This window comes from Cupressus sempervirens, chromosome 4 (assembly GCF_028749045.1).
Source record: "Cupressus sempervirens isolate cs-2001-9-10 chromosome 4, ASM2874904v1, whole genome shotgun sequence".
NCBI classification, from domain to species: Eukaryota; Viridiplantae; Streptophyta; class Pinopsida; order Cupressales; family Cupressaceae; genus Cupressus; species Cupressus sempervirens.
Genome location: NC_143121.1, coordinates 334,965,948 through 334,979,934, shown reverse-complemented (window position 1 = coordinate 334,979,934; position 13,987 = coordinate 334,965,948). Strand labels below are relative to the sequence as shown.

Below are 13,987 nucleotides of genomic sequence, written 5' to 3'. Positions count from 1 at the left end.
AGTATAATCATAACAAATAGACACTAAACAATCCCAAATTCAAACATACGAAGGTCTAACTAGAATAATGACTTTAAATAACCAAATACCAAAGCCAAACAAAGGAAATGGGACTTTTACCTTAAAGAATAAATTACATGAAGAAGGGTGGCTGGCTGTTTGGAAATCTACTTATTTTTCTTCTCTCCCTCCTGTCATCCAAGAGAACATGAAATGAAAGAAAAATATCGTCACAATAAGAAAATATGAAAAATATTGTTCTAGCTTTAAAAAAATTGGAGACATCAAAACATAAAATCTATGATTTAAACTAAATCTCATCACTTACGCATCATAACAATACGGTCCACCTTATTCATGTGGACAGTCTTGGGGAAGAGGTTGCAACAATGTATTTGGATCCAGTTGATCACTCTTTCTCTCTCTCCCTCTCTCTGTATTCAATCTAATGAGCCAATTGGATCTGCTCGACATTTTAATGTCTCAAGTATTGCCTCGTGGTCTGACTCGTGAACTCTCCAAAGATTCTTATTATGTGGTTTTCCACCATATTTTATCAAGTGAACATTTGATGTGACAACAAGATTTGAATAATGAAGAATCTTCCTCTCTGTTTGCCAATCCTCGAATAACCACAAGTTAGGGTTCTTCATAGAATATCGTCTAAGCCATGTGCCGGTTACAACCACCGCACCGACATGGTACTCTAAACCTTCACCATCTATAACCGAGTGATCCAATTTTTGTTTGGCTTGAACACAACGACACAAATAATAATCTATCCCTTCTTCATTGTCTTCAGGTGCAATAACAGCAAAAACATGGCTTGCAGTGACAAATGTACAAAATGCGGTCATTAATTCAGAAAATACTTGCGTAAAAGTTATAAAGTTACATATTGAAATTACAAAGATATATAAATATATATATTACCAAGTTGCACTAGATCAGACAAGCGGTCAAAGTCAATAGACGATTCCATATGTACCATTTCCAGTGCTTGTGGGAGACGATAGGTGTCAATTGGGTCCAAAACCCGTATATCCCATTTGTCCACCCATTCAGTCGACTCACAGTCATCCCAATTTTTCTCTGCACATGATGGACAATAGCATGCCATTTTTCGTGTGTGGATACTCCATGAACCTGCATCAGAGCTTCTAAAAGAGTGCAACTCACTGGATCCTATTAGTGTGCAACAATCCTGATATGGTGCAATGTTAGTATTATCTATCAACCAAAAAAATCTACGAACCGTAGACTCACCTTCCTTACCTGGACCCATTGTAGCGTTACACCATTAAACGATGGATTTTGCATCTGTCAATATTGCTCCATCTTTGTACTTTAGTTCTTCACGAGCTAAGGCTCTTTTGATTCATGCGCCTGCACCATCGTGCTCTCCCTTTCCATGACCAACCTCTGTGAAATTCCACATGTATTGAATTCTACACAACTTGTGCATCCTGCTCAACCAATAGAACATCTGTGCATTCTTGAATTGAGATGCTTAATTGTTTGACCAAATAATGTGCTGACGATATGTGGTGCCCCTGTTAGCCAAATCTCCATAAAATAGTTGAAAACAACTATGTACGAACTCTGTAGAATGTGATCGATCATCATTGATGTAAAAATGTTACTCCCTCAAAATCTTCCTGTCATCCTCTGTACTTGTAGGTGAATGCATGAATGTTATGTGAACAAATATGGAAACCTGTTGAGAAGTATAATACTTTGCTTGCACCTCATTTTGTGGTTGTAGTGTGTAGTTCTCTGCGAAATCTACAACTGAAACAATGGTATCCAGTGGAAACGTATCCTTGCACAACTTGAATTCCAAATCCAGCCATCGAGCTCTATGGGTATGCCTTGCATACTCGTAAATAATGTTTTCACGAAAAATCTTCATGAACTCATACACTGGAATCTTTTCAATGACTAAATCACATCTTTTACCATGTTTCCCATCTTTTAGAGCATATGTCACTGTCTTAAATTTTCCATAATCTACTATTTCATTTCCAATTGCATGTGTACTATCCATATGTTGACAAGTTGATAAAAGTTGCAAAGAACCACAAAATAAGCACGTACCATCCAAGCATGATGTCTTGTAAAATTGTTGGCCGTCCCTTATTTCACATAAAATGTTGGATATGAATTCCCTTGAAGATCTTGGTGGCTCATTTATGTCACAATCCTGCAAAACAAACTAAGAATGCAAAATTATGCATATATGCCTAAAAACATCAAAATGGCTAGAAAATTCAATATGTATCCTACAACAACAAGTTGTGCGTGTGTGATTTATCTTCACATAAAAAGGTTTACCCATCTCAAAAAATCTTTGACTTATTCGAATTTGAGGATACATACCAATAAATTTTGCAAAAAATTGTGTCTGAGTTGTGTCCAAAAAATGTTTTGCATGTGGCTCGTGATTTTGGCTACCAATCCTCCTTCTTACAACATCTCTTTGATTAGGGAAAACATGTGTGTTATTTTTCCAAAAATCTTCGATCAATGATTTCAAGGCTTCACTAATTTCTTTATCCTTTCGCGATAGTCTACCGCTAAATGTCCATAACTCATTTTTTGTTGGATCTTCCAATCTCTCACGCCTTAGCATGGCTCTCCTTAGAGTACCTCTACCAATTTTTAATGTTTTGCTTGTCTTTCTCATGAGTCGAGCTTTCTTCATTTGGCTACTTACTATTGTCGATGTAAGTACTCGTCTTGCGATATTACTATCTTTGGTGTGTGATTTAGAACCCACTTTGTCATAAGCATTCATTAGATTCTTTACAATGTTTTTTTCATTTGAATCATCCATCGTTCTTAGCCCAAGAATCTTCATGATAGGCCTAAATTTTAAATTTCTCATCATTTCAACAAATAATTGGCATTGACCTGTAATGTTTAATTCATCAAAAAATAATCTCCACATACGATTAAATTTTCTTTGACAAGTACGTTTGCTAATCTTGTCAGGCATTGATTTCAAAATGTTACTATCAATATCAATCAAATATTTTGGTCTTCTAAAATGAATTCTAGAAGGTGTTATAATCTCTTCAATTCTCTCAACATTTTGAACATCAACATAAGGTTGAGTGTATTGCATACCTTGAACCGAAGATGATGTGCCTTGGCAATAAGATGCAAAAGATGGAATATCACCTACTTGATGTGTTGATGTTGTGCCTTCAACATGACATGATGGAGTGTGTATATCGTCGGATCTACAAATCGGTGTCTCTTCAACATGAGAGGACGATATGACTTCAACATTGGAAGATGGTGTAGCGGATGATATGACTCCAACATTAGAAGATGATGTAGCTTCACAATTCAATTGTCTTCTTGAGCGTAACAGTCTCATTTGTTCTCTTTGTCTTTCCAATTCTTCCTCTTTGTTTCTTGGTACCGGTGGTTCTTGATCCTCTTTGAAAGTCAATTCTTCATTATTGCTTTGCAATTTTCTTTGCTCACGTAGTAAATTCATTTTATCTCTTTTAATTGCCAAATCTCTCTCCCTATCTTCATTTGTTTGATTTTTTGGTTTCTTCCTTGGCATGATGATGATTTCTACATGTCAAATTATTCAAACATTTGAATTACTTAAAATGTGTAAATTACAAATTATTCAAATACATATAAAAATTATAATTATTTGAATGAATACACAATATATATATAAAACAACTTGTCAAATTTCTAACCATTTCGAAATAACATTTCATTGAAACATACAAATTTCATTGAATTCACTATATATTAAACAACATGTCAAATTATAATCAAATTTGTATCTATATATCAACAAACAATATTTAAAATAGATTGCACTAACCTTTTCTATACAATGAATATTCAAAAAGTCTTCAAATCGTGTATCCAATGATTGAATTTGGTGTTTGTTAGCTTCCAAAAGTGTTTGCCACCTTGAAATAGTGTTTGTTAGCTTGAAATAGTGTTTGCCACTTTGAAAGAATGTTTGCTGTGTTGAAACCCGCAATTTCTGTCGGGATAACAGAGTGCAGAACAGAACAAAAGCAGAGAACGAATGAAACGGGCTCCAAAGTTGCTTTTTGACCCTTTTTAGGTGATTTCACATAGTGTGTACGCGCTATAGTGCCTACGCACTATAGTGCGTACGCACTATATTAGAACACATCACTCTCCACCCTCCCTACTCTCTCTCTCTCTCCCTACTCTCTCTCTCTTCCTACTCTCTCTCCCCTCTCCCATCCCCTACACACTCTCTCTCTCCCCTCTCCCATCCTTTACTCTTTAGATCTCTCACACACACTCCCATCCTCCCTCTCCCACTTCTTACTCTCTCTCTCTCTGCCACCTCCTACTCTCTCTCACACTCTCTCCCATCCCCTACTCTCTCTTAAACACACTCCCATCCGCTACTCTCTCTCTCCCCTCTCCCATCCCCTAAACTCTCTCTTTTGCAGATACACACTCCCATCCCCCTCTCTCTCTCCCCTCTCCCATCCCTTACTCTCTAGATCGCTCACACGCACTCCCATCCCTCTCTCTCCTCCTCTCCCACTCCCTCTCCCACCACCTACTATCTCTCTCTCTCAAGTTCTCTCTCTCCCTCTCTACTCTCTCTCTCTCTCTCCCATCCCCTACTCTCACTCTCTCTCTCTCTCCAATCCCCAACTCTCTCTCACACTCTCTCCCATCCCCTACTCTCTCTGACACTCTCTCTCATCCTTTCACTCTGTCTCTCTCATCTCGTACTCTCTCTCTCTCTCTCTCTGTCACCTCCTACTCTCTCTCACACTCTTTCCCATCCTTTCACTCTGTCTCTCCCATCTCGTACTCTCTCTTTGACACCCCCTACTCTCTCTCACACTCTCACACTCTCTCCTATCCCCTACTCTCTCTCTTTCACAGACACACACACACACTCACACTCCCATCCCCCCGCTCTCTTCTCTCCCATCCCCTACTCTCTAGATTTGTCACACGCACTCCCATTCCTCTCTCTCCTCCTCTCCCACTCCCTCTCCCACTCCCTCTCCCAGGTCACCTACTATTTCTCTCTCTCAAGTTCTCTCTCTCCCTCTCTACTCTCTCTCTCCCATCCCCTACTCTTACTCTCTCTCTCTCCCATTCCCAACTCTCTCTCACACTCTCTCCCATCCCCTACTCTCTCTCACACTCTCTCTCATCCTTTCACTCTGTCTCTCCCATCTCGTACTCTCTCTTTGCCACCCCCTACTCTCTCTCACACTCTCACACTCTCTCCTATCCCCTACTCTCTCTCTTTCACAGACACACACACACTCACACTCCCATCCCCCCTCTCTCTTCTCTCCCATCCCCTACTCTCTAGATTTGTCACACGCACTCCCATCCCTCTCTCTCCTCCTCTCCCACTCCCTCTCCCAGGTCACCTACTATTTCTCTCTCAAGTTCTCTCTCTCCTTCTCTACTCTCTCTCTCCCATCCCCTACTCTTACTCTCTCTCTCTCTCCCATTCCCAACTCTCTCTCACACTCTCTCCCATCCCCTACTCTCTCTCACACTCTCTCCCATCCTTTCACTCTATCTCTCCCATCTCGTACACTCTCTTTGCCGCCCCCTACTCTCTCTCACACTCTCACACTCTCTCCTATCCCCTACTCTCTCTCTTTCACAGACACAGACACACACTCACACTCCCATCCCCCTCTCTCTTCTCTCCCATCCCCTACTCTCTAGATTATTCACATGCACTCCCATCCCTCTCTCTCCTCCTCTCCCACTCCCTCTCCCAGGTCACCTACTATTTCTCTCTGTCCCTCTCTACTCTCTCTCTCCCATCCCCTACTCTTACTCTCTCTCTCTCTCCCATTCCCAACTCTCTCTCACACTCTCTCCCATCCTCTACTCTCTCTCACACTCTCTCCCATCCTTTCACTCTGTCTCTCCCATCCCGTACTCTCTCTCTCTCTCTGCCGCCCCCTACTCTCTCTCTCACTCTCTCCCATCCTTTCACTCTATCTCTCCCATCCTTTCACTTTGTCTCTCCCATCTCGTACTCTCTCTCTGCCACCCCCTACTCTCTCTCACACTCTCACACTCTCTCCCATCCCCTACTCTCTCTCTTTCACAGACACACACACTCTTATCCCCCCACTCTCTTCTCTCCCATCCCCTACTCTCTACATCTGTCACGCACACTCCCATCCCCCCTATCTCTCTCCCTCTCCCTCTCCTACTGCCTACTAGATCTCTCTCTCTCAAGTTCTCTCTCTCCCATCCCATCCCTTACTCTCACTCTCTCTCTCTCCCATCCCCTACTCTCTCTCACACTCCCATCCCCTAATCTCACTCTCTCTCTCCCATCCCATACGAGCTCTCTCTGCCACCACCTACTCTCTCTCACACTCTCACACTCTCTCCCATCCCCGACTTTGTCTCTCTTACACACATTCCCATTCCCCCCCTCTCTCTCTCCCTCTCCCACTCCCTCTCCCCCATCCCCTACTCTCTCTCTCTCTCCCCTCTCCCATCCCCTACTCTCTCTCTTTCATACACACGCACTCCCATCCCCCCCCTCTCTCTCTCCTCTCCCATCCCCTACTCTCTAGATTTTTCACACACACTCCCATCCCCCCTCTCTCTCCCTCTCCCACTCCCTCTTGCACCACCTACTATCTCTCTCTCTCTCTCAAGTAATCTCTTTCCCTCTTTACTTTCTCTCTCCCATCCCCTACTCTCACTCTCTCTCTTCCATCCCCTACTCTCTCTCACACACTCTCTCTCTCTCTCTCACCCCCATCCAGTACAAGCTCTCTCTACCACCCCCTACTCTCTCTCAAACTCTCACACTCTCTCCCATCCCCTACTCTATCTCTCTTATACACATTCCCATTCCCCCCCCTCTCTCTCTCACTCCCTCTCCCATTGCCTACTCTCTCCCATCCCCAACTCTATCTCTCTTACACACTTCCATTCCCCCTCTCCCTCTCCCTCCCACTCCCTCTCCCATCGCCTACTATCTCTCTCTCTCTCTCTCTCTCCCTCTCTCTCCCATCCCCTACTCTCACTCTCTCTTTGCCACCCCTACTCTCTCTCACACTCTCTCCCATCCCCTACTTTCTCTCTTACACACACTTCCATCCCCCCTCTCTCTCCCTCTCCCACTCCCTCTACCATTGCCTAATCTCTTTCTCTTCCATCCACCCTCCCTCTCCCTCTCCCACTCCCTCTGCCATTGCCTACTCTCTTTCTATCCCATCCCCTACTCTCTCTATCTCTCTCTCCCCTCTCTCATTCCCTACTCTCTCTCTTTCACACACACCCATCCCCCCTCTCTCCTCTCCCATCCTCTACTTTTTCTCTCACTCTCTCTCCCTCTCCCACTGCCTACTCTCACTCTCTCACTCTCACTCTCACTCTCTCCCTCTCTACTCTCTCTCTGCTACCCCCTACCCTCTCTCACATTTTCACACTCTCTCTCTTTCTCTCTTACACACATTTCCATCCCCCCTCTCTCTCTCCCTCTCCCACTCCCTCTCCCATCGCCTACTCTCTCTTCCATCCCCTACTCTCTCTTCCATCCCCTACTCTCTTTCAAGCTACTCTATCTTCCCCCTCTCCCATTCCCTACTCTCTCTCTTTCACACACATGCACTCCCATCCTCCTCTCTCTCGCTCTTCCTCTCCCACTCCGTCTCCCACCACCTACTCTCTCTCTCCCCCATCCCCTACTCTCAATCTCTCTCTCCCAACTTGTACTCTCTCTCACACTTCCTCTCTCTCCCATCCCCTACTTTCAATCTCTCTCCCCCATCCCATACTCTCTCTTTGCCACCTCTACTCTCTCTCTCACACTTCCTCTCTCTTGCATCTTGTACTCTCTTTGCCACCCCTACTCTCTCACATTTCCTCTATCTCCTATCCTATACTCTCTCTGCCACCCCTACTCTTTCTCACTTCCTCTCTCCCCTCTCCCATCCCCTACTTTCTCTCTATCTCTCACACACACACAAATAGCCATTCCCTCGCCCCACCCCCCCAGCTCTCTCTTGGTTTTGGTTTGCAATTTAGTTCTCAATAGTGCGTGCGCACTATAGCACGTGCGCACTACCTTGAATTCAATAGCGTTTTAATAGGGCGTGCATGCTATAGGGCGCACACGCTATTTAAAGCTTTGCATTAAAACCAAGCCTAAGGCTTGGTTTTGCCTTGGAGATCCAACCCAAAGGTTTGGAGTTTATAAACAGGTCTGAGACGTGTTTTCCAGCAAACATACAAAAAATGATTGATTTTTCTTGTGTGCTCCCCTTCAAGATTCTTCGTGGTTGGGTATCGATAAGATCAGGTTACATAACATTATAGGTCTCTATGTTAGCTATCTAACCATATAATTTATTTTTAATTTGAACTATTTTAAGTCTTTCATCTATAATTTCTTTTGAATGTATGTTCATTTTTTGTCAAAAATCACCATGTACTAATTGGGCTGTAGATTTTAGCTCATTCATCGAATTTTGTAACAACTTAGTTTTTTAGAAACTAGATTCCATTCTACACACTTTGAAAAAAAGAAGTTTTGATTTTAGATTAGTTTTCAATTATTTCTAGGGGGAGCACACAGATATTTCACGTTTTTGGGATGGGTCTAATTTAAAAATTCATTAAAAAAAAAATACAAATTATAAAATTACCCGAAAAATCTGGGATAAACTACATAGTGTTAGGTAACTTTTGACTAGAGCAATTAAAGAATTTCAAAAAAAAAGTTAAAATTTTAGGGGGGCCACACTTTGTACTATTTATGTTTTTTTAGAATAAACAGTACCACTTTCTGTGGCCCCCTTTTTTGAGGACCTAAAACTAAGTAGTTTAAAAACTAGATTCAAAGGACTACGACTTTTGTTTTTGTCATATTTTAAAATTTTGAGCGTAACTATTTTCAAATTCTTGTTGAAGTCCAGAATTTGCTGATTTCAGGAAAAAGGTGTCCACTTATACCCCCCTTTTGGCACCACAACTTTGTGCACTTACCCAGGGGCAATGCATGCATTTTTCCATGGAATCCTAATGGAGGTCAGGGTTTGACGTGCTACAGGATTGTGCTTGCTTGAGGACAAGCAATCTTGGGGAGGGAGTATTGTGATGTCCCCAATTTAGTAGGTTTTAGGAGTATGGGCATATTGGCTCATCATTGCGACCCTCATGAGCTAACAACTTGGTTTGAGGTTCTCTATTTGGCTGATTTACTATTTGTAATAAGTCAAGAGAGTTGGTTTCTAATTTTAGCAGTGCACAATGGTGATGCCTTGGGCCAGGCTATCTTAGTTTGTTCATATAGCTTTGACAATAAGATGCATAATAGAGGCTATTTATTAAGTTGACTTAAATAATTGTTCTAATTATATGATGTGTCCAAGAAGCCTCTTTAGTGAAAAGTGTACACAAGAAGACTCTAGCCATTGAGTTGTAAATAAGTTATTATATTTAAAAATTGAATATGCTTCCAAATGCAAAATTATATCTCAAGTGAAAAGTGTGATGAAGAAGTCTCTTAAGTGAAAGGTGTGAGCAATAAGCTTTAGCCATTGGGTGCGTTGGTGAAGCTTTGAATTAAAAAGTTATGAATACAACTCCTTGCAAAAGGTTTGATCATCCTTGAGCATTTTATTTTTGAGCTTGATATTTTCTGTGATGAGGGTTTGGAGAGTTATTTTGAAGCTGGAAGGAATTGGTAATTTGTAACAGCCAATGCACTTTGAGTTGGTCAATTTTCATACCAATGGATTGTGTCTCATACTGCTGCAATTATGTACTGTGGAGTTGGAACGATCTGTACAAGGAAGCCAACATCACTGCTGAAGTTATCCGGTATGTGCATGAGGTTTGAGAAAAGAACCATTACAATTTGCTGCTGTTGAATCGGTAGTAGCTTCTGGAGGTTAATCTAACAGTAGGAAATGGGGACGGCGAGCCTGTTGACAAGCCTGTGGCAGATTGGCAATTCACTTGCAGATTGATGATTTGCTGGGCATCTCTATTGCCTAACGTCAAGACTGAAAGGGGTTGCGGTCGGTTCTTAAGTAGCAGCGTTCAGGGTTACAGGCTACAATCAGAATTACACAAGGTATCATGGGTGCAAGGGAGTCTAGAGACCTTTATACCAGGCCAGCATTTCATCTGCAGAAGGGTCTTGGTCGCTGCTGGCACTTATATGACAGTCATCAGCCAATTCTGGAACCCCACGTTGCATGACCAAGTTCTTACCATTTGAAGTTCCGGTGTGTGCATTGTATATATTTGCCATCATTTTTATAGTTTGCATAATTTAATATAGAAGAAAGAATTCGCACTTTTAATTTCCATGCATTGTTGTTTAATTCATATTCTAAAAGAGCAAAAAAACATATATATGAAAAACAGGAAAAAATCACATAACTTTCTAAACACAAAAACCATTATTCTTCAGCATAGCGGAGTGTGAGCCAGCAGGGTTCATTACAGATAACTTATGTATCTATTTATATGATCTTTGACACAAAATATATAATTGACACTTTTGGTAAATATAGTGAATGAACTCATCATTATTGGACATTTAAAATCATTCTCCAATAAACCATTTTCTCTTTATCATACGCCTCAAGTAAATAACTCATATAAAACTGAAACATCTGATACCAATGATTATGATTAATCCAAAGTGAAACTATATACTATGGAATTTCACACAAATAACTTTAAATATTTTACCTTTACCAATATGAATGAAGTACATCACTGCTATTGAAGTCCTTACCAAACCTAAGGTAGAAATATGTATTCAATATCAACATGACTTTTATTTAATGTATAATGAGATCAATAGTTATGATAGGTTTGAAACTTTTCTTAGATATGGTTGATCTATTAGACTATTAATTTAAAATTAAAATTATGATCTTTCACATTTACTTTTTGAAAATAATTATTAAAAATATCAGTCTCAAATATTATATCATCTATTTCTCATACTTACACAATTAACAAGTTCAAAAGAAAAAGTAGTAAAATTCATGTTATTTTTCATAGTATTCATTTAATTTTGCAAATAAAATTTGAAAAAAAATATGAAAACTCGCTTGAGACTAGTAGTATAAAAAGTCAACATCCTAATTGTAACATAACATCAAATTCTCATTGTTCTTCCCCCCAAAAACATCAGATTCTCATTTTCTCCCTTTAAAAAACACAGACGGATCAAATCACCCCCAATGAACGCTCACATAAGAAACGAGGTAGCAACATAACACATAACATGATTTGACAAAATTTTATTTTTATAACTTGCATTGAAATTTAGGTAATGGAGTATATAGTTTGCTAGGATTGGACAAGAAAGGTATAAATGTGATTTCCAAATTTTACAACTCTGTAACTTAGTTTTTATTAAAAACCAGTTATTGCTTTCACAAGATGATGTAATCCTCAAGTTTTAGTTACTTACCATAGTAGAATGCCAGTGTACTGATTCAAGTAAACATTTCAATTGGCAATCCTGCAAAAGTTAACGTAGTTAACCAACACATTAAGGATCTAAGTCATAATTACCATACGCAATTTTCCCAAAACATTCTTTACTCTGAACAGAAAATTACAGCATCTGATTTTTAACCATGGTGGTCTATTCTGAAGTCATAAGGTCCATGGGGTCACCTCAAAGAGGGATTTTACATTGCTAAATATAAAATCTATGGAGCCCTGTATAAAGCATTCCTTGAAGTAGTGTCTCCCTTAATCATCATGAAGGGTATCTTGAACATTGAAGAGTCCACAGCCATAGAAAGCTCCGAGTCCACAGCCATAGAAAGCTCCTTGGTCACCTGCTATTCTCAAAGCAACTGCTTGTCCCCCAATATCACCTGGATATGCTGGAGGAGCAGTGTTCTGTTTGTAAGAAATTTATTTTTAATAATAGGGAAAAAAGTGATTTACAGAAACAATGAAGCCTAAAGATTTGATCTTTAACCTGAAAACTTATATTCCTGGCTATAAAATTTTGAGCAAAAACTGTGACAGATTCACTGAAGAATGTCCCAGAGAAGAATTGGCTGTATTCTTCCACTGGATTGAGGTTTTGTGGTAACAATGTCCTTGGAATGTGATGTTGGCTTTTGATTCTGCAACTGAAACCTTTTCTCTGTTTAAACAATTTGATATGCGGGTCACGACACACATTTTATTGCAGCATATAATAAGTTGATTGCAAACTTACATTACAGATTTAAGAGTTCAAACACATCATATTTATTACAAGAATTTGTTCTACATCTTTATTCACTAAAAATGTGCTATAGATCAGAAGCTATTGGGCTTATTGAGCCAAGCAAGAAATCGACTTACTTGTAGACACCCTGTTGATAACAATTACAGTGCTGTTGGGACTGTGCTCTGGAACTACATCTATAACCTTCTGCACACTCGTATAATTCCCACTCCCATCCTGATTCACTATTACAATTTGGCTATAATCCTCATCCAAATCATTATACGGTGGAGGTTTTCCATCCCATCTGTCCTTGTTTTTCTTCCATGTGTGGTGTTTTCTTGCTATACTCCATGCGAAATTAAAAGGATGCAAACCTATGACGGGTTTGAAAGCTTCAATCACTTTATAGTTTATTGCTTATAATATATATATAGCTAATTTAACTGGCTTGAACTTTTGTGTAGTTCTGTTTCTAGGGTAAGATTGCGTTTCAAATTTTTAATATCAACATTTCAGATCATATTCTATGTGTAATGTCCCTGTCATAAAATAAACAACTAATTAAATCATTGTCTACACGCCGATTGATTTAGTATATGTCGGAACTATTTTTTATTTATGTTTCTGTAGTTGTGGCCATCAGCTATCTTTGGAAACCCTCGGGAGCTCCTTTGAAGGCTATTTAAGCATCCCATGTACGTAGTAGTTGGTATGCGATTTGGATTATTTCTCTTATACTGCGAATTCCTGCTGGAGTTTAGTATTGTTTGTTCGCCATTTCGGAAGTGAAAGACTTTCCCTACTTGGCTATTCCAGTTCTGGTGGGACTCAATCCTTGCCCTATTCCGTTTGTGTATTTCTTGGCTCGAATCTGGAAAATTAGAGCAACATTCTTGTTTGCATGAAGTGTAATTGTTTGTATTAAGTTACTTGTGTATACTAGCGAAGGTATTGTTTTTCTCTTTGAAACTCAATTTACATTAGTATCCGTGCCTTTTTTTTCCGTCACAACCGCAACCGCATAGCCCACCAAATTTCATCACCATATGACCCTCTTTAGTCATCGGTATAGATTGTTTTGTCCACTGTACGGACTGTTGTATGGCCTCCGGGCCTCTAGCATACACCCTTCAACCTCCAACTCCCTCTCACCAACACAGTACATCGTACACCGTACACCATACATACATATTCTAGCAATCATGGTACGGATCATGGTGTCACTGTATGGATTCTGTCATCATCATACAGACTCTGGTATTAACGTACAGGCTTCTGGCATTGCTGTACGGATTTATGTGAATCACTATTCGGTCATCATGCGTATGTACACTATAGGCAAAACTCATGGTTCCTATGTGCAATGGGGAAGTTATGGTTCTCTCTCCTCTATGTATCTAGAAAGGAATACTATAGTGGTATTAGAGACATAGATTCTACCTGCTTGTGGATAGTGAATGAAAGTTTATAGCCAGAAAAGGAGATCCCATTCACTTGATAGGATGGCGAATCAAGAACTCACGCCTACCGAACTCATGGCACTACTAAGGGATCTTTTGAGGAATCAAGCATAGATTAATGACACTGAGCAACTTATGGAAGAAACTCTCAGGAAACTGACAGACAATAAGATATCTGGGGAACAAAATGGTCACAGTGCCAACTTGGTGTCAGGTAAAGAAAACCCTCATCCAACACGCTCTTGACCTTCCATGCCGATTTTCCCTCGACGAATGGAGGTAGCACAAGGAG

General features: G+C 40.3%; 1 pseudogene; it reads right to left on the bottom strand.

Annotated features, from left to right (window-relative positions):
- Nucleotides 1-11,520: 11,520 nt before the first annotated feature.
- LOC149561388 (putative pectinesterase 8) lies at nt 11,521-13,584 on the bottom strand (annotated as a pseudogene).
- Nucleotides 13,585-13,987: the final 403 nt, after the last annotated feature.